Source organism: Ambystoma mexicanum, chromosome 10 (genome assembly GCF_040938575.1).
Source record: "Ambystoma mexicanum isolate Mex_15411 chromosome 10, UKY_AmexF1_1, whole genome shotgun sequence".
In the NCBI taxonomy this organism is placed as follows: domain Eukaryota; kingdom Metazoa; phylum Chordata; class Amphibia; order Caudata; family Ambystomatidae; genus Ambystoma; species Ambystoma mexicanum.
In genome coordinates this window covers 819,956,145-819,978,881 of record NC_090932.1, presented here as the reverse complement: position 1 = coordinate 819,978,881, position 22,737 = coordinate 819,956,145, and positions in this window count along the sequence as shown.

Below are 22,737 nucleotides of genomic sequence, written 5' to 3'. Positions count from 1 at the left end.
TCCAGCATAACCAATTAATGATTTTCTGCTCAGAGACAGTTCAATTACTGGCGACTTTCAACTTGTCAGTCCGCCAGTGAACCCTACTTGCAGACACTGTTATGGATGGTTTAGGATGAATCAAAAAGGCTCTAAGACTGGCTATGTCCATACCCACTCTAGAGGGGTTTGCCTGAGGCTTGTTTATATCCTCTGGATCAGATACCCCTTTCCTACAGACCGTAAATTTAAATCCCAGGCCGCGGAGTTCAGTAGTAAAAGAGAATACCAATGCTACCACCACCGGGGATACAAACTCAATCAGCGCACAATTATAACAATCTCCTATTGTTGACGTTTGTTGGCGAGCTGCCCGAGTTGCTTCATTGGTGCAGTATGCCTTCCTTGGGACCAGGCCTGCTGTGACCCTGAATATGCTGGTAGGAAAATAGTTTTGTTAATTGTAAGTCTTTGTTCTGTTTATGGTGGGAATTTGTTAATGTCTTTATCTCCTTCTTTTCAGGTGCGAATGTCTTGATGCTGGCATGCCTGATGGAGAGGCACGTTTTCTAGGTAAGATAAAGCGCAAAGTGCAGAGCCTTTATTGTCTTTTAAAGCTAATCTGTGTTTTTGTCTTCTTCTCCTCACAGGCCGCTGTGGTGCTGCGAGTGGATGAGAGCGTGATAAAAAACAGGCCCCCGGAATTCGTTACGGTAAGTACAGCACTGTGCGGTTGTTTAATATTGAAAGCGAACCTGAATATGTCTCTTTTCCTTTGCAGATGTTGCTGTGGTTCTCCGGATGGAAGCGTGGCAAAGCGCAATGGAATTCAGGTAAGACTGTTGGAATTCGATGTTTTGGAAGCACGCGTTCTAATATTGTTTTTCACTTTCTCGTTATTGCAGGTCACAAAGTTCGAACAGCAGCTGTGGTAGCGGTTCGCCGGAAGTCCTTAAGCTAGTACTCACAGGTGAGTGATGTTTCTTCTTCTCTCGGTTTCCACAGATTGCAGCCCACTTGAGATGCTGATGGTTCTTAGAACTAGACTATGTGTGTGTTTCCATGTTGGATTTAAAGGCCCATGTACATAAATGGGAGCTAGGTTGAACATCCCTTCCTTCCTACATATGAGCCTGGTGCCAAAGGCGCCAGGACTGGCTCCAGGAGCCCTTTTGCAGTGTTTTTAAGGCCCTCAGGGTTCTGGTGGGAGCCTGCTTGTGGCCCAATTTATGCCCCCTCACAGTGGTCATGACACCTCTCAGTCAATAAGTAATCTGGACAGGCTGACACAGGGCCTGCTTTTATGGGGATTCCAGGAAGCTGTATCGATTTGGCATACTTTCCTTTATGAATGTTAAAAGTGAAATGTTACGGGCAATAAAGTATGTTTGAAGTTAGGCCTTAGGAGAACAGAGTGGGTCATCATGTGAGCTGTGTGGATGGTTATCAGCAAGCACACCATGTATTTTACATTTAGAGCAATTTATATGCTTTCAAGTGTTTATCCCTAAACTAGTCTCCTATGAGAGAGGTTTAATCCAGATGGCAGTTGTTTCTGGTGGTCGCAACAGCTTTTTCATGATTTAAGGCAAACACGTGCAAGACGGTTAAGGCAAGTTCTTTAGAGTCTTAACATACCCTATATGGGGACCTGTATTCAGAGTTGAAGTGATGAAGTGTGTCAGTGATTTCACTGGAAAACTAACCAGCATTGCCCCTAACCAACTCAGAGCATCTTATGGTTCTATATACATTAAACATCTATTAATTATATTGTAATGACAAAGAGTAAGCTAATCCAACACAGCACCCTTTTCTAGTTATGTAATAAGTTATTTTGAATACATACACAGTTGGCAGTTTATATAAAATGTCAAATTTTAAACCAATTTGCTGAAACCTATGGTTCACATTTTCAGCTGATGCAATTCCAAGACTTATAAAGTGACTATTGATGAACGAAAATGCAGCTTTGCCCATCACCAACATTTCTTGTTCATAGATTCCAATGTATATTCGATTTTAGTGTAACAGAGGTACTTTTCTTCTAAACTATAGACATATCCTGTCTCTCATCAAAGCAAGTCACAACCTAAATGCTGCAGGTAGTTTGTTTTCATGGTAACTGAAAGAAATATATACACACTATATATTCCTGTTTCTCTTCACTTTAAACGGAGGCAGGTCCCATGGCTAACATTAGGTGCTGTCCATTTTATGAGGCAGAACCTTGCACTTGATTTATCAATGCAACAATTGTCTATACAATTGAAACCTATGCACCAGACTTGAAGAATAGGTGCAGATTTTTAGCATGTTATTCTTTAGTGTATTGCTTTTGGGTCCTATTTATGTTGAGATTATTTATTTTTTATTTATTAGCATTTTGTTAAATACAAACCTTTAGCTAATTAATAATCATATTTATACAAATAATAAAAACCACATGAGAAAAAAAATGAATTGCTTCAAAGTTAATAATGATATCACAACATTGAACTCTCTAACATCAATTTTCTTCCTTTCTACAAGGTAGAAATGTTCTAAAAAATTTGAATTTTCTGCAGGGCCGCCTTCCGAATATTGTAAACTGCACACTTCATAACAATGGACTCAGCACCGAATATTGCACTACAAAATGTATTGCCTGTTATAGACCTAATGTCATGCACAAATTCACTATATCCCGCCAAATAATGCGACCATAACATCTCACACTGAGTCAAAAGAAGCGTGCAGTTTCAATGTGCAGATTACATAGCTGACACAGTCTATGTGGATGGACCAATTTAATCCATCTCCCTGTATGTTTTTGCATAAGGAGTATATTAAATAGCAAATACACTATACGTCTGGCCAACTCAACAGGGGGCATTTTTGTCAAATAAGTTCAGAGTCGTCCCTGAGTGAATCCATGCCTGGAATACATCTGATATATTGTTTTCCTGCTTAAGGACTCATTGTATATATACTTAAGGTGACATTATACTATAACATTTCAGACCACATCATGTGCTGCTTTTCTGGCTGACTATCCAGTGTCAGGTAAAGATGTGCAACTTTTTCTGACTGTCAAATGATGTCACACAGTGCCATGCACTATTCTGGCACCTCCTTTGATTATAGGAGGGGCATATGCTGGTCAAATTACTTAAAAGTTCTGCGTTCCTCTCATTCCATATTGCTTACACATTTGGGTGTCCAGGTATGTTTGCATATAATATAGACAATACAAAAACACAGATATGTGTGTGTGTGATTTATCCTGTAATGTAACCAAACAATCAAATATCACTGTGTGTGAGTTTATATCTTCTCTAATGCTCCCAAAATATATCACACATTAGTTTTGTGTGTTTTTGTTTCTCATTTCTTGCCCCCAAAATGTTCGCTGATCAGTGTGTGTGATTTATGCACCACTGTGCCAAAACAATCATGCATCAACGTGTACGTTTTTATTTTCTAGATCAAAAAACATGTCTACGAGTGATTTGGTATATCCTTTCCAGTACCCCAAAATAAACGCATCATAGTTTTTGATTTAGTTTGTCCTCTCCTTCACCCTAAAAAACAAAATGCAAATGTGTGTGATTTGGTTTTAATGATCCCGCACCCAAAACCAATCATCAGTCAATGCCCAAATATTCATATATAAATGTGTATGATTGTGTTACTTAAGTGTCCAAAAGTGTTACAGTGAATTTGTGCGATTGGCTTCCTACTTTCCAGCACCCAAAGAAATCACTGGCCAATGTATGTTCGTAGAATATAATGATACCTTTTGCCATCTTATATGTTTTGACAGGTGGGAACACCCCTTTTAACCTGGATGTCCCGGCCTAGTGGAAGTCCCGCTCCGCAATTGACATCATGCAGGGTCACCCGGAAGTCCTGCCTTGCATGAGGCCTGGCCCAGAAGTGAGGTAATGGGTGTAAACTGGAAGTCTGGCCCTATCTGTATTGTTACCCCGGGTGTGACACCACAGAAGTTACCCGGAAGTGCCCCTAATCCATAGTCTGGAAGGGACCTCATGTGGGTCACTTGGAAGTCCTGCACTGATGGAGGTTGTATCCCTGGTGTGACACTATGTGGGTTAACTGGAAGTCCGGTCCTAGCTGTAATGTTACTCTGGATGTTACATCAGGGGGGTGATCCGGAACTCCCACCCTAATTCATATCCCAGAAGTGGCATCATGGGAGGCCAGCATTGTCGTTCGGTCTAGGTGTGCCTTACAGTTTTTGCACTTCATATGTGACAATATGTGATGCACCCAGAAGGCCCACCCTCTAGGTTGTGGGTAAGTGAAATTACCATTTTGCCCCAGTAGTAATCTGTGTGAAGCCCTGTTTGTGTACCGTGTGCACCGGTTTATGGGGTGGCAATATAAGGCGGCAAGGAAGTAGATGGTGGGTTTGACCCCCAGAGGTATGTCCCCAAGACTCTGGAAGTATGGCACATGGTTTACAGGGGACCAAGGCGCTCGGGCTGATACAAGCATTAACCTGTGATGTTTTGGGGAGGTGTGAAGTAGACAGGGCACTTTTGAACCTAAAATGTGTCATGGTGCACAAGGGGCGCTATGAAGATGATGTAGGCACACTGCCACCTTTAGGGGCGGAGTGAAGGGTATACATACAGAAGGAGCGGCAGAGAGAGGTCTACATCGCTCCTGAAGACCTGGCTATCCTGGTGGCTGTGACGTTATAAACGGGCTGCAGGTGAAACCGTCCATCTGTTAAATAGATCTCAAAAGTTGTTAATAGTGGGAGGCCGTTATGTGTTAAAAACTTGCTTCGTATTGAGCTATGGGGAGTGTTTTATTTTAATATGAAGCATATAATAAAGCTGCTCTGACTTGTGCTGAGATTCTGTGTACAATGGCTAATGCGGGAGTAAGTCTCGCTAGCTGTGTGATAATTATTAAGCTGTGGCAAGAGCCCTTTTGAGAAATACGAAGGTTACTGAATGCTGTGTGAGATACGACTCCGAGCTTTAGCTTGACCCTTTTTCTTTTCATTTTTAGCAAACGCTTCGGGTTAAATAAAATAAATCACTGTAGATGGTAATATATTCTGCTTGTTTGTGTGTGTGTGTAGTAGGCGTAAACATTTATAAGGTATAGCATGCATTTTTACAAGCCTGTTACACTTACAAGGATTCTGCTGCCTGGTTCTTAAGCTGTGTAATTTGAAACAGATGTGCTTTTACTTGTGGAATTTATCGCAGTTATATTTCTGCCTATAGCTCAAAGCTGGATAAACTAGGCTAATGTAAAGCAGCCGTTTTTCACTATGTATTTTGTACAGTGTGATTGTTTCTGCTTACAAATGCTTCTATTTTTTGTTACCAATGCGCTTTTTAGGGACTGCCAGAGGCTTGGTGTGTATTGTATGGCAAGCTTTTAAATGCAGAATGTATAAGCGGTACCTTTTAAACAGTTTGCTATATCACAATAGTTTTGGTCCTTTAGTGCATGTATGCAGGCCGCGAATTTAAAGCAGCTGAAACACGCTTGTTCATTTGTTTTTTTTTCCGGCAGAGCTAGAGGCAGAGGTTGGATGTAGCTAGCTCATAGAGTTATTCAACTACAGTGCAGTTTTGGGGCTTGTGTGGGTTTTAGAATGTAATTATGTTTATTGTCTTGAATGGGAAGAGAGTCTGAATGTCATTGACACAAGACCTGAAACATCTGCACGCACGAAGTATAGAAGTGTACGTAGGTAGACGTGCTGTCTATGAAATTCTTACAGTGCACATATGTAATGAGAGTGCGTCACAGCACCACAATGCTCATGTATAAAACTGTGGGGTTTCTGTTGAGTAGATGGAAACGAGATCAGCATTAGATAGCATATTCAGATGGCAGTAGAGGACAGTAGGAGTGTGTTCGAGGGCTGTTGGAGAGTGCTAGATGGAAGAGAGCTGTCTCATCATCAGCAGGGTTGAGAGAACTGTGTGGGGACTGAAATGCTGAGAGATGGTAGGAGTTTTGCTATTTGCTAATGTTAGAGAGAGCATTGCTAGAGATGCAGTAAGTTAGGCTCAGCTAGTCTGAAAGCATGGCTAGGTGAAGCCGGAAGGGCTGGGATATGTGCACTTATGCTTAAAGAGTGCTGATTTGCTTGCTTGTATAGTGATTAGTGACGTTTTGCAAGGCAGATGCAAGGCATGAATAAAGATGCAATTTTCCTTTGAAATGACCTGATTTCCTGCGTCTTTGTGATTCTGCCATTCTTGTTTTGTTTTCATAGAGATGTCACAGTGCACACCATTTCTGTTTTCACAGTATTGGGTCACATAGTCATCAGCTAGTGACTCCAATAGAAGGACCTGTACCAGTAAAAAGAAGGGATACAGTATACTCCATAAACATATGTTTGGGGCACCAAACGAAAGAAAGATGGAAAGAACTGTACAAATAGGGTGTCAAAAACGGTCTGGCTGATGATATTCATGGTACAAATGCTTCTTATTATGTATTATAAGAATTCTTTATTTGTGAGTGAGAATGGTAACCCATTTTTAATAGGTTATGAATGTATAGGTTTTTTTAATGTTTTAACAGTTATTCCCAGAATATTACAACTATTTTTAAAAAAGAGGCTTTTGTGAGGACACTGCAGGGGCTAAGGTGCAAGCATTAATTGATATAAGTTATGCTGTCCAACCCCTCATCTGTAATACTCTTTAAATATACGTTGTTCACTTGTAGATAAAATTACAGAAGACCATACCTGTGCAGCGCGCTGTTCCACCAAGACAAGTCATGCTGATGTTGAGCTTTTCAAGGCTGTGAGAGATATAGTGGTTATCGTGAGCGTAATTAGCCTTGTCACTTTAGAGATGCTAGTTAGAGCACAGCGATGTAAAACCTATATGCTTTTTGTTCCACGGGATGTTTTTTCTTATGGTGCTAATTTGTAGAAAAATATGATAATTGAGTTAAAACAAAGGGAGACTGTATGGAAACATGAGGGTAAGCAATATTGATATATATATATTTTTTCTTCTGATATACTCTCTTATGCAGGAGCAACGGATGTTACGCCGTCACTGAGAAGGAAGCATTCAGCAGATGATATGCATTGTACATTTGTATGCCTATTAACTAACAACATTTTTTTTATTTGTTTCAGCTATACAGGTTTATATTTGGATGTGGTGTTGTAACGGCATAGATAACACCGTTTTTTCTGTAGGGTATTGCTTGGTGGTAAGGAACCATGCTTTTAGGGGAAGACTTGGTCATTAGGAAATATGCTTTTTATTGAGTGTTGCTTGGGCATAAGGAAACATCTATTTTTCTTTAGGTTAATGCACAGTCATAAGGAAGCATGCATATGCCCATAGTTCTGTAACTATTTACATAATTCTTCTTCTTTTTATTTTGTTTATTTTTAGGGTCTTGCTCTGGAGGGTGAAGGTGTCGCGCATATGACCTCTACGGCCTACTAACGGATCGTGTGAATAATACAGGTCAGCCATACACACAACACCTGCACACAACAGCCACGGGTTATCAGGAATGCAGGGGGCTCCACAATGCATTAAAAAAGAGCAACTTGTCTCTTCACAAGACTCCACGGTCTGAAGGGTTTGAACATGTTTTAAATGTCCCTAGCAAACAAGATGTGAAAGCCAAGAGCATACACATAGCCCACCTGCTTGAATCCTGCAGACCTGTGCATGGGGTCACCATGATTGCAGACTGTTGTAAAATTATAGAACCTCCTGTGCTTTCCTCTGGGAGGCCCAGAACTGTTTTAGCCACATCATGTGGTTGCCCTCAGCTGTGGTCTCCGGGCTGTGGTTTAATTATTCCCCCTCACACGTTCTCACCAACAATACCCATCAGTGAGCAGACCGTTAATAGTCCCGAAGATTTAGAACAGACCTGGGTGGATCTGGTTGCCCCTGCAACCCCCTACTTGGAGGATGTGATAATAATTTCAGACTCACCGTTACAAGCGGGGCAATACTTATTACTGACTCCCCTTTCAAAATAGATCCTAAAGAATGTATATATGCCTCAGTCATTTGTGGATTAAATGATGCCTCCAAGCCCCTAGATCTTTCTTGCACAGGCCCCAATGGTGTAAACAAATGGCCACAGGCATATTCTTTTTTGCATGCCCCATATTTAACCAACGCTTAGCACACTGCACTCTAAGCATGTTAATATACCAGGTGGCAGGGTGAATGCTCCAGGCTACAAACGGGGTGCTGCTGCTACGGTTGTTTGGGGTACATGTGTCAGATAATGAAAAAGGAAAACATTTAATAGTGCTGCTCAACAAAGTAAACTTATGATGCCAGATGTATAGAATAAGGCATAAGCATAGTGAAAACACTCTACGTGATAAGTGTAAGCGTGTTTCTAAAGCCAAGCACATTCTGTTCAGCATGACATCTAAAAAGAAAGAACAAGTTCTATAAAAAACAAAAGAAAATTGTTCTCTACTATACAAAACAGACTCCCAAAAAGACATTTATGTTAAAAAAAAACATGTGGAATATACACCTGGTTTTGCAGCTCTCATAACAAGGTTTTCAATGCTTTGGAGTTCTAAGGAAATACTGGAAGACTGTTACAAAGTAAGGCAGAGCTTGTTGTAATGGAACTGTTGAGGATTGTGTCCATGATTGTCAGATCTAGAGAAGGGGGAATGTACAGGGCATTGAGGAAAACACTTTACAGTATGGTTGTGGCAAAGAAGAGGTATTGGCTCTTGGAGTTTAACTTTGGGGCATTAATCATATATATAGCTGCGAGCATTATAGGCCTGCTGGAGACTAGAACCATTACCGATGGCTACATGCAGACAAAGGCTTTGGAGGTCCACAAAGCTCTGGGTATAGCCCCTGATGTCATGGTTGGTTTCAAGTAGTTGTGTTTATTTGAAGATTATTTTGGTGTACCGATCAAAAATCTGTATAACAAACAAAGGCTTTGGAAATGTGGTCTGCCAGGTGACACTGCTAATAAAAATACAGTGTACCTTTTACATCAGCTCTATTACGGTATCTTAAGCCTATAAGGTTTCATAGGAGCTAAGAATGTATGCCCACATTGGTGCCATATAGAGTGGAATCCATGGTAAGCAATTTTATCAATCAATGTATCCACTTCATGCTATCCCTAATAAGAAGCACACCCTATCCCTATGGGGTGTTTTATCCCTAGAAACGAGGTGGTGCACTGCCTATCTAATAGAAAAGTTGGGAGAGAGGACTGTTCCTAATTCTACAATGCATGTGTTGAAAAAAGCTAAAAGAGACTGGCATCCAGTCCCAAAACCACTCACACACTGAACATTTCACATGGGAATTTGTCCTTGTTGGCACAATGCCATTATTGTATTCACCCTCAGTAAAGTGTGTACATGAAGTGCGAAAACAAATAAAGATCTCTAAAAAATGATATTAGACAGTAGTACATAGGCTACCTTTGCAGGTCATGGCTTAGGCTTTTCGTGTATCTCTGAGTAAAAAAACATTACACAAATGAAAATTAGCCGGTATTGAGTCATGCAGACAAGCGGCACTGGTGGTTAATACGTATAAGTCGTATCCCCAAAGTCATTTAGGGATATCGGCAACATCACAAGGTTGACTGGTTCCAAAGACACTGCTAATGTGGTCATCTTCTTCAGGACCAATTACTTGAGTAAGTGCTGTAAGTCACAGTGTCCATCAGAAAGGATGGGGCATCCAAACCAAGCCTTAATTGTACTGCTCCATGACTTGTATGTGTTGGTATTCAAGGCAGGTAGAGTGGTCCCTTTTTCTAATGAGTCTGTCTCTCAGGCACCGGGTTGCGTTTAGCTATGCTCTGAATGTGATTAGTGCGGCAAGGGTCGCAGAGGAATCTCGCAAATACCAACATGTAGAAGTGCTAATGACGTTGTGGTCATGGCCAGTAGCCAGATTGTCTGGGTCATGACCTTATACCATGACACAGACAATCTGGCCACTGCCCATGGCCACAGGTTATACCTCAGTCACCAAAGGTATATCACTATTTTTTGTACCTACATGATGGCACTTGTCAAAAGATAAAACACGGGCACAATTGCAAAACCATGCTTTAAGGTCCTTACACGAGTTTGCTTGAAATCCACCCATGTTTTATTTTTTACAAAAGTGTCAAAATGTATGTACATACAATAGTCATAAAACTTAGCCTCCACTTGACAAAATCCATTCAGTCTTCACACAAATATTGAAGGTTGGGTCTATAATCTTTCTGAAAACTGTTGTCCAAATCCGTCAAATGGCAACACAGTCATATAAAAATGTTGAGACCCCACTCTAATTTAGGCCCCGCTTGAGATAATCCCACCAAACTTTACAAAAACAACCAAAACATGTATATCTAGATTTAAAATCGTTTTGCAAACTCGTGTGTAGATTTGGCAAATGGCACCCCATTTATAAGCCTTTACAATATTGTGGCACCAACCTCAAAGTGTGCCCCCTCTTGACAGAATCCCACCAAACTTTGCAAAAACATTTATATCTAGATTTAAAATTGTTGTGTATACATTTGTGCAGATTTTTCAAATGGCACCACATTTATAAGCATTTACAATATTTTGGGACTCCCCTCTAAATGTGTTCCCTTTTGACAAAACAGCTCCACAACCATTCAGAGTCAAGACTAGAATAACATTCCAAAATGTCATGCAGTTTCATTGAGTGGTTCCAAAGTTATAAGCCAGCCAAAAACTGCTTTTCACCAACCCTGTAATGCAGGAAAAGGCATGGATGTCTGCAAACATCTGAAGTGTTCGCAAATATCACAGGACCGCACTGAAAACATCCGGACTGTTTGCAGACTTTGGGCTTCTTATGGCCATATCCCATCCCATCATCATCACCCCTCATTTCCACAGAGATTGTTTGATAATTTTGACAAGTGCAATGTTGTGTTCTTTATACGTTTTTACCACGATATCTGCAGACACTGCGAGCTGTCAGCAAATCCAACATGGCGGGCATTTCCAAAAATCTGACGCACTTCACATTTTTACCAGGATATCTGCGGAGACCGCCGGCTGTCCGCTAATCCAAAAATCTGGATCTGGCGGGCGTTTCCAAAATTCTGACGCAATTCACGCTTTTCATGATCCAATCAGGAGGGCACGTCCAATGTCAGCAGACATCACGTCACCCTCTAGGCCAATCGAATGCCCGTCTGCAGGACGAACAGTGGAGTGGGTCCGTGGACCGGACCCAGATATCACACATTTTTTTTACCTACTTTTTGGTCATTTAAAAAAAAAAACTACTGGACAAATTTACACCAATTTTACAAAAGCACACTTTTGGGACCACACCTGCACTGCTGCCACAAATTTGGTGAAAATCCGTCCAGCGGTTTGGGCTGTAGGTGTGTCTGCGGAAAAAATAAAAATGTGGGACCCACTATAACTTTCCCCCCCCCCTTGCCTACACCTCACCAAACTTGCCAGAGAAATTCAGAGCGGGCCATATACTTCTTTTGCAAAGTTTAGTAAGGATTTGTCCAGGGACAGCAAAGTTATAAGACACCCGAAAAGTGCTCTTGCTGTGATTGAGCAACTTAACCATAACTACATGGCCGCTACTGCTGGAAGGATTTTCACCAAATTTGAAGCAGGAGCGGGGGCTTGGGTCAGAAAGCATGCTTTTGTGTTTTTGGTGGATATCTGACCAGTACTTTTGTTGCAAATTACTGAAATGTACGTCCCAAAAAATTAGTGATATTTGGGTCCTCTCTGCGGACCTGTTCGCACCGTGGACCGAAGTGTCATTGGCCTGCGGTACGCTGTGATGTCGGCGAACGTTGGACACGGCCGGTGGTTGGCTGGAGAGAAGCATGCTGTGCATCACATTTTTGGGGAAACACCGCCATGGTGTATCGGAGGACAAGACAGTGGTGGTGGAAGTGTCTGGAAAATGTACTGTATGCCATGTGTTGGTGGCAAGATGGGAGGGAACGGGTGGGGGAGTGAGAAGTGGTTCATGTGAAATATGTAGGTAGGTGGAAGAAGATAGAGGAGTGACTGCTGTTTTCGCGCGTACTGCATCAAGTCACAGGTAGATAGTAAGGCGAGTACTTTGTGTGGTAATTGGAGGCAGGTGTCGTAACGGCCCGATAGCTTCTGCCGTGACCTGTTTGCAGTGACCTCTTTCCGTGGTGAGTGGTGATAGATCAGTTTTAGAAGGGGACTGAATTGCACATGACATAGGTTGGATGGGAGCACGGTGGCATTGAAGAGCGTAGGGCTTTGTGGTGTGTGCACATTGGTTGCAGTAGAGCAGTGTTGCGAACTGAATGTGGGTAGTTTGGCAGTGACACAATAGTTTGGGAATGGAAGTGGGGATGGCCATATTATGTGCATGGAAGTGCACAGGGGTGCAGGAGAGAGTGTTTTGTTTCTACATTAGGGTAACTGGTGTAATTTGTTGCTGTATAGTTCCATGGCAGTATGCACGTTGGGTAGGAGTGCTGGTGGTAGTGCTGTGTATGTGGATAGTCAAAGTTAGTGACATGGTGAAATGGATGGTGCCATTATGTAGCAGTGAGAGTGTTGAAGGCCTAGACTGTTGGGTGCAAGGACTTTAGGACACACATGGCAGTAATGCATTTTGGATTCTGCAGCAGTTAGAGGGTGGTGACCTGTAAGGAATAGGTGTGGAGCATATTTCAGACGCAATAGAGCAGGAGAAGTGAGCTTCCATGGTTTTGTAGGTAAGGACACTGTTACAACATGGTAAAGTGTTTGCTGTGTACTTGGCGATGCTGCTGTGAAAAGTCATGCAGTGTGGGCACTGGGTGCTGGCTTTGCATACTGTCAGTGTGGAAGAAGATATGGTAGAAGTGCACCTTAATTGTTTTTGGTTACTATGCTGTGTGCTGATTGTCGAAGTAGGGCCAATGTTGTGAAAAAAGTTGTGGTTAGGTTGGTAGTGATAAAATACTTTGTGAATGGGTGTGGGTAGGGCTGGTGGAGGCTGTGGTATGTTTGTGGATTCTGCTGATGGCATCCTGTTTTCATGAATGGGTGCAATGCAAAGGTTCAGTATGTGATTGGTGGATGCATGTGCAGGTTGGGTAGGAGTGCTGGTGGCAGTGGTGTGTATGTGGATTGGCGTAGTTGGTGATATGGTCACATGCATGGTGGCATTACGTTGCAGTGCCTGTGTTCAAGGTCTAGCCTATTGGGTGCATGGCCGTAGGCCATAGGCCATGCATTGAAGAGTCTAAGACTTGAGAAAATGCACGCCACTAATACAATTTAGACTGTGTATCTGGTAGAGGGTGGTGACCTGTAAAGAATGGTTGTGGAGTACATTTCAGGCACCATAGAGCAGGAGAAGTGAGCTGGCAGGTGTGTATGTTTGGTTCCACAGGTGAGGTGGCTGGTAGAACATGGTAAAGTTTTGGATGTGTGATTGGAGATGGTGCAATGAAAAGTCATGCAGTGTGGCTATGTGCATACAGGCAGTATAGCAGAGGGTAAGGTTGAAGTTTAGCTTGTATGGTTTCTTTACTGTGCTGTGTGCAGATTTTTTGAAGTAGGCCAATGCTGTGAAAATGTTGTGGCTAGGTTGGTAGTGACACAATACTTTGTGAATGGCAGTGGGTAGGGGTGATGGAGACTGTGGTATGTTTGTGGATGCTGCTAATTGCAACCTCTTTTCTTGAATGGGTGTTTATGTTGTGAGGGAGTTGGGTTGAAATGCTGCTACGTATGTTACGTTTGTGCACAATGTTACCTGCCCACATGGTCGCATGCATGGATTCATAGTGTTGTGCTGGGTGTGGGCAAGGGTGGACTGTTGTGTGCCTTGCGAAAGGTATGCTGGGTGCACCGCAGGATCATTGCAATGCTGAAATAGGGCATCTTTACGAACAGTTTCTGTTGGAGGGTCTTTGGAAGTAAAGGGAACATGCTCTCAGAGTGTTTAATGGGAAATATGGAGTTGTGTACAGAAATGATAGTGTGCAATGCTGAGGTTCAGTATGTGATTGGTGCAGGCATTTCTGTATTTTATAGTCGACAGTAGGTGCCACTAAGGGAGTGTTGGAAAATTCCAGTGCAAAGGGAAGAAGTATTGTGTCTGCTTTATTAGGGCATGGCCCTAGCTATAGCTGGGAAAGCGCACATGCCACATCATGGCCTTTTGAGCATGGAGCCTTTGCAAATGGAACTGTGGGAATTCCCCAATGACGATTCAAGGGTGTGGTTCACCGGAAGGGGCAGTGACGTATTTACTGAAAGTTTGATGCAGTGAGGTTGGCAGAGATGGACAGACAGCGAATGCTTATAGGCGGTGATACCTTTGTGCATGATCTGCACAGGTATGCCTTGGAAAGAGGCTTTCAGTTGGAATGAGTGCAGGCTTTCTGGGACACAGTTTATGAGTGGGGTTTTGGGTGCATGGATCGTCTTTGCAAATGTACGGCCTCTGTTGGTACTGTAGATGCGGTGGTCGTGTATTTTGGAGGACTACATTTGGCGCACATGTCATGCTCACGTTTGCTCACTTACTTAAAGAAGTTGATGACAGCAGTGATGCAGATATTTCCTACTGCAAAGGTGATTTTCTCATTGATGACACCATGAGGAAAATGGGAGCATGCCGGTGTAATTTGTCCACAGCCAGAGGTCAGGAGATGTTGGATAAACAGAAGCATGTGCGACTTTATGTGCAGTGCTGGAATGTTCTGCAGTGACTATGAAAGCATTAATAAGCAGCAAGATTTCCAGTGATTTCAAGGAAATGGCATTTTTTTTACCTCAATTGGCAATGCTGTTGTGTTTGCCACTCTGCACAAAGCAATGCAGAGAATTCTGTAGAAATGTACGATAAGCTTTCATCTTCAGTCGAGAAAAATGTCAGGAGCAGAAGCAAATAGACACTGAGCAAAAGAAAGAAAAACAAGAAAAAAAGTTTATGAATGCATGTACATAACAAAAACATGACAAAAATAAAAAATATATGTGTTTTTAGAGAAAATCCTAAAGACACAATCCCCAGCCCTGTTTCACATTCCAGCCCCCCAACAACCCCTCAAACCTCTGCCCCTCCAGTTTCTAGCACGGTAATGCCACGGATTCCGTGGGACTTTGTGGATTAGACGTGGCACATCTGGCTCTTTTTAGGATGGCAGCTATGGCATTGGTCCTGTGGAGGCTAAGCCATTGGGCAATGAGGTTGCTGGTTGTGGTGTGTACACAAACACTGTGACAGAAGGTCTGTTTGTACTGATAAATGTAGGAGGCTATGGTGAAAGTGTCAAGGTAGTGGGCATGTATCCTGTTTGCATGCATAGACTGCACACACGTGCTTAATGTTGCTAATATACATTCCCTGCTGCTTGTGTGGGATCACTTTTCTGACATTTGTAGTACATGCATTACAGTGGGAAGATCCCATTGTGAAGTGTACAAGGTACGTGGCAGGCATCATGTTGTTATGAATGCAGTGTGTGCATCATATGATATGATGTGCTATGGTATTTTGTGCCATTTGTATCACGCCTACATACAAGTGTGTGAAGGCGCGCCGCGGAAAGAGAGGCAGAACGGAGGTCACACAGAGACATTGAATCCTCTATGCCAGCTGACATTGAGAGTGCGCAAGTGAATGGGAAGGGGGAGGGCAAAGTGCAGTACATGGGAACAATACAAAAATAGAAATACATGCACCAACGGCCAGTGCTGGCAAGTGAAAGGATACGTGTAGACATGAAAGGGTGGCTGGACTGTTAGGGTTATCGAAAACAGCCCCCAAGTGTGGGGGTTGGTAGAAAGCCAGTGCAGGGGTGGAACTGTAGGGAGGGAGGTGGCCTGGAGCACAGCTTATAGGGTGGGTAGGAAACCAGTGCACAATACTTTTTAGCCACAAAGGGAGTAGGGGAGAGGAGGGGAAAAAGAAGAAGCACATGGAAAGGTTTTCAGGTGCTTTCAGACCCTACAATGCTTTTCCTCAAGGCCCAGGGAGACAGAGAGCATGTTCCACAGAGAGGCCCCAGCAGAATAAACACATCTATCACCATCTGGTTGCGTGTAGAAGCAACTGACCCTGAGGGAGTATGAGGCGGATGAGGGAAGAGCTGGACCCAGCAGATATTTCGGAAATGAGAGTGCAAAGTATTGAGGTCCCAGGGACCAGAAGGCCTTCTGCATAATGTACAGGGCTTTTATTTTATTGTTCGCAGACACTGTGAGCTATTACAGACATTTTAGTCCAGCAGAGATACGATCCCTGCGGTTCAGGCCAAGTTCAAGTTGCGCACTCCTCTTATAAATGAGTTGCTGAGGGAGCAGTGCGGAAGTTGGCAGATTTTTTTTAAAAAGCACCACAGCCATGTAGGCACTGACCTTTTGGAAAGTGACTGTAGGTTCCTAAAATACATTTAGTGGTGGCATTAGTGCTTTCTTTTTATGAGTTATGTAGTAGGTGGGTTAGTTGGGGACAATTTTTGTAGAATTGTTGGAAAGAAAGAACAGAGTTCCTGTTTTGCTAATATAGTGTATCATATGGGGAAATGAAAACGTTGGAAGCACATACCAACAAATTGCCACTTTATGGTAGGAGATGGGAGGAACATCAGTATGCTTTTTAAACATGTAGTGGATGTGCAGAGGCAGATAGCGTGCGCAGAGGCACTTAAAACAGAGTTGTGAACATACTGCAAAAATAATTTCATACCTTTCTTTTGTGGTGATGGGTGCTTATGTGGATGAATGTGCATGTATAACTCATGCAGTGTTTCACTGAACTTTCCACTGGACATGTTTCCAATAACAGCACATGTGCAGGATGATTTTGTAACAGTACATATGAAGTCTTGCGGAGAACTAACATTGTAAGATGCTGAAGTCTTGGAGGGCATCGGTGGATGCGTGTGTTAGTAATTAGCCACCCCTAATAAGGGCGTAGTGGGAAGAGAATAGTGGAAAGGCAAGAAGGACTGTTCATGATTTACTGGGGCACGGCCCTTGCAATACTTTGCGAGGCGCGCATGCTACATTCTGCGCTTTTGAACATGCTGACCAATGGAAATGCTATTGTTGCAATTGTCTATTCAGGTGGTTAGAGTGTGCATCACAGGAAAGGGCGGCCATAATTTGTTTAATTACTCTGTGTAGTGAGGCTGGCAGAGATGGCGAGATGCACAGTTTTCATAGTGGGTGATTGCTTTGTGCTAGATCTGCTACAGTATGCCATGGAAAGAGGCCTTAATGGCAATTTGAATTTGGACGAAGTGGAGACTTTGTGGTGCGGTGTTGCTGTCCGTACTTTCGACCATTTGCTTGCAAAATGTCGATGAGTGGCCACTTTAGGTACTGTACATATTGCGGTAGTTCACTATGGAGCATTGTTTTTGGGTTCCAAAGCTTGTGCAAATGTGTACCGGCAACTGAAAAAATGATGAAAGAAGTGCAGTGCATTTTTGCCACTGCAAAGGTGCTTTTCCCATGTATACCACCAAGTCCAGTATATAACTATCCCAATGAATGTTGTCAGCAGCCAGAGGTGGGAAGGCATCTTATCAACAGAAGCATGTGTAACTTTGTGCGTGCTGCTCGGGTGTACTCCTTCGACAATAACAACATTGGTTATTGATATGTGCACCTTCTCAATGAAAATGGCATTTCATTGCTGCTCATTGTTTGCAAGTAACAGCGCCTCAATGCCCCAGGGCTGCTTGCACGCTATATAAATATAAATAAATAAAATAAAAGTAGCGCTGACATTTGGTTTTCCAATCTACAAATAAAACCAATTATAAAAGCCCAAAAAAAGAGTTATTACTGTGGAAGCCTGTTTAATAAATAAAATAAAACTTTTTTTTTTTAAGAGCCACCACTACAAAGGACATCCCCTAACCTGTTTGACATTTATTACCCTACTCCCGGGCGCGCACACCTGGAAAGTCTTATGACATCGCAACAGTTGCAGGGTTGTATTTGTAACATATGCCCCTTTTTGCACATAGCCACCTTATATTTGGGACTGTGGAGGACACGCGATTGTGCAATAAGCTTTCTTGGTGTGGAGTGCACGCACAGACTGTGGTATACAGTATATTTTTCGACCTAAATGCAGAGAGTGAGCTTATGGCTGTGTGTTGTACAAGCCACAGCATGTGCTTTGTGGGTGAATTGCACATTCATTACTTAACAGTGAATGGAAAACAGAGTCCGGTGGGAGTAATGTGGAGTGTATCAGGTGAGTTTGTACTCGTATGGAGCACCTACAATGAAGTGATTGCATTTAATTTGTCTATGTGATACTTTGGTGTCCCTCAATCACAATGGTGTTATTGTTGCTGATTGTGGAGGGACAAACTAACACCATGTAACACGATTTCCAGTGCCGTTTGTGCTGAGGGAGGCAGAAGGCCAGGTAATGCTTCTGTTTTTCGATCTCCTGCATAATTGTGTATCCCATTATGCAGACACACATATAGGCGCGTTATTTTTTATTTGGTCCAGAAATGGAGAAAGCGTGGTAAATTGGGAAGAAGTGTATTTTGTCTTTTTACAACTTTGTACTGTACAAATGGAAATCTATCGTTTCACAGCACAAACAATTTTCCCCAAAAAATAGCATTCCTGTTGATATTACTGCATTTCCAAATTCTGCACGCACTACACACATTGCCTTGCTGCCCTTTTTGGAAGTATACGAATAATGTTTGTGCTTGCTGTTACGCACTTGCGCTCTTGAAAACACACTGCAACAAGCACAACCATCTGTTTCAACAACCACCCATTTTTACCTGTTTCCACTGAGTGTTTTCCACAGTACCATGGTTCCTTCCATTTAGCATACAATTGTGTGGAGTGTATATGATGCGCGTCGCACTGCCCCCCTTCATTGCCACTTACATTGTAACACTCTGAAAGGAGCTTTATATCATAATTAGATACAACAAATATTGCTAAAGGGACTTTTTGGCAAAGGTGCAGTACTACAAACATAGCATAATTTCCAAATACAGTATGCTAAAGCAATATTATGTTTACAGTACCCTAATAACAATCTATGAAATTCCCTAACAAAAAACATTGTTAAAGGGATGCTATGGTAGTTTTACTAGAAAAAACCTCGGAAATTCAATGCAAAAACTTTCTTACAGGGACATTGTGGTTACTGATCAAACCGAAACACCCCACAAATTCGCCAGTTATGGTAGGCTAAGCAACCATAACTCGTGCCACCAGTGTGCATTGCAAGGACTAACACCCATGACATCAAAAATGCCATCACAAATCTCATTCATGACATCACTGATGACATCACATGTGCATTTAGTTTTGATAGGAAGCCTCCACAAGGGATTGTTATTGTAATGGTGGCAGAAAACTATCAATGATTATTGGAAGAACTTTCATGAGAGAAGTATGTCATGGAGGAATGCATTGCTATACACACCATTATGCTACACACTTCTGCACTGTACATGAAAGAACTCATGTGCAAACGTAGCCATTGTCTGCACCATGCCTCATGGAAGTGTAACCTTCAAAATCTTTCCATGTTACATAGTTAAATCATGAATGCATTCGTTTTAGAGTGTCAGGTACTATGAAACATGTAAGAAGTAGCTAGCAATGCCTTTATAACTACATAATTGCACTACTGCACAGAAACCATAAAGACGCCACAATACATACAAACATCACCATATACAAGGGAATTAAAGTAAGCTGAAAAGGAGCAGTATTACCAGAAACTGTTCTTAACATAACTGATTATCTTCATGCACAGAAACCAGTGCTGTGTTTTACGCTTTCCTCTTCCCCTATATGTATATGTATCATATGATGTGAGTGAACTGTAAGGAGAGTAGTGTAAGAACTTATGAAAAGGGTGCTTTACACAAATATAGAACCTTTTTAATTGTTTTTTCCTGACGGTTAGTGAAGAAAAACACCTGCCCAACTTAATGGTAGTGAACAAAACAGAGGGAGCCACACATGTGATGTTATCAGTGATGTCATGAATGAGATTTGTGATAGCATCTTTGATGTCATGGGTGTTAGTCCTTGCAGTGCACACTGGTGGCATGAGGTATGGTTTCTTAGCTTACCATAACTGGCGAATTTGTGGGGTGTTTCTGTTTGACCTGTAACTATAACATCCCTGTAAGAACGTTTTTCCATAGAATGTCATAGGTTTTTGCTAATACAACTTAACCATAACATCTCTTTAACAATATATATATATATGAAAGAAAAAGACTGAGGAGCAGTCAGATGGTGCAGCAGCCTGCAGTCAAAATGTCCCCATAAAATAACACTGAGTCCTTAAGGAACTGCCAAATAGTATCCTTTAATCAAATTGCTCGGTTGACAAATAAGGGCAGGTAGACAAACAACACTTTTCACCCAAAGCGGGCTTCATCAGGTTCGAAAGTTCACAATGCATACAGGTCATATTTACAAAGACAAGTCCCTTTACAATGTTGTTGCCCATAGAGGTATTGGCAGGCGCCATCTTGGGTTACGCTTGCCTATTGCACGATGTTCATTGGAGTTTATTATTTCTGATCATGGCGTTGCATATTAATATTTCAACATATATAAAGTGATCATTTAGAATTGTCACTTGAAAGAAGTGTATTATAAAGTGCATTGTGCTACATATATACCAGTGGCTTGAATTTCCGAAATCGGTTGTCACCACATAACTGCTTATCACTCAGTTTGTATGAGAACTTGTTGATGTCATTGAAATAAATGGCAACGCTGAACGACCACATAAAACCCAATGATGAAGTGCATCATGCAAAATGCCTCGTGCAAGGTGCAGCATGCATTAGTGATGTCATCTTTGATGGTATGGGTGTTAGTTTTAGCAGTGCATGGTGGTGGCGTGAGTTATGGTTGCTTAGCTTACCATAACTGGTGAATTTCTGTTTTTTTTGGTTTTACCTGTAACCATAATATGGATAGGTTGTTATTAGTGCAAAGCAACTATAATGTCTCTTCAAAAAAGTTTTTGCACTGAACTTGATAGGTTTTTCTTAGGGCAACTGAACCTTAACGTCCCTTTAACAACGTTTTTTCACTGAATTTGATAGGTTTTTAGAAGTGCAACTTAACCATAACGTCCCTTTAAAAAAGTTTTTTTATAGAATTTCATAGCTTTTTACCAAGATACCAATAGTTGTACCATACAATGTACTGAATCCCCTAGCCCTATGCCAATAACCAGCAGGTCCACGAACTATGCAATGGTCCGCGGACCTCGGGTAGCATCCACACTGCCCAAAAGCTCAGGGGTTCTCTTACATTGTTGTAGCATGCAACAAAGAAACTCAACATGTTGAAAGAGCATCACATAAGTGAATTACAAAGACAAATAAAGTAGGTATACAAACTCTATACTTAAGAAAGCAACAGTGCAATTCCATAGGATATGCAACATAATGGAACATAATAGAATGCCCCAAGAAGAAAAATAATCTGTGCCTACAGCAGAATTACCTCACTGCTGCTTTAAACAGAAACTGAAAAGCAATTGTCAGCAGCACAACTGCAAAGCACTGACAGCACAACTGAACTCCAAACTGGTAAGTGCACTACATTGTTTCTGATAACTGAAGTTTGTTCAGTGTGCTATAATAAAAAATAATTTCTATTTTTTTACACTGAAATGGCAAGCACCCTGGAGTGGCTTGAAGACAATTTTCCTCGGGATGAAATGAGTGAATACAGTGATACTATTGGTACACAGTGCAGTTAAAAAGGTAAGACAATTAATACACATTGCTACACATGTACCTGACAAATATTTCTTTCTTTAACAGTACAAACAGAAAATAAAGGAATGCCCCAGAAACAGTAAATGATCCACAAGTCCATGAACACATAGAACAGCAAAGTAACAGTGTACAAAATCACATACTGAGCTTGGAAGAAAAATTGGATCAATTAATGAACACTTTTTCCGATTTAAAAGATTTTGTACAGAGACATATCATGGAGAATATTAAATATCACTGCCCCACATTCACCTGTACCCCTTCTCCCTGTCCCAGCCAACCATCCCCACAAATTCCCTATCAGCAAAGACGTAACAATGAGACCTCAATCCCTTCCTCCCCATATGCCCAACCTCTAGAAAACCCCAATTCCTCTGTATATGTCTCCTTTTCTGCTTCCCCTTCTCTTTCATAATTTGTATATTTATGTGTGTAAATAAAGTGTGATATGTATAATGTTGCTGTATGTGTCTGTGTTTTATTTTTTTAAAAACCCTGTTAGGAGTCTGCAGACCACGCAACTGTCTAGAATGTCTGGAATTAATCAAAATTGAGGTATACTATGGACATTGCACCTGTCTCGGCTGTCGGCAATCACAATGGAGGTGTCTGTAGAACACTGCGCATGTCCACATGTCCCCAAAGATGTGACGCACCTTTAATTAGTTTGGGGACCCCAACCCTGTCTGGCGGACATCTAGGCGCATGTGCATCCCACCTTCAGGATCTTACGAACACTGCGCCTGCTTGGAACTGTCCGCCGCTTCTGTGTCACACTTAAATTACTTTGTGGAGCCCAACCCTGTCCGTAGGATACCTATGCACATGTGCACAACGGCTCCCGTGCAATAGGTGTCCTACAGCCACCCCTCCCATTCGCAAACATCCGCGACATCACAATGTGACCTCACCCACGCTGAGCATAGGCCCTTATCCGCGGACAGGGTCCAGGCACTTGGATACCAAAAAAGTGCTTTTTTG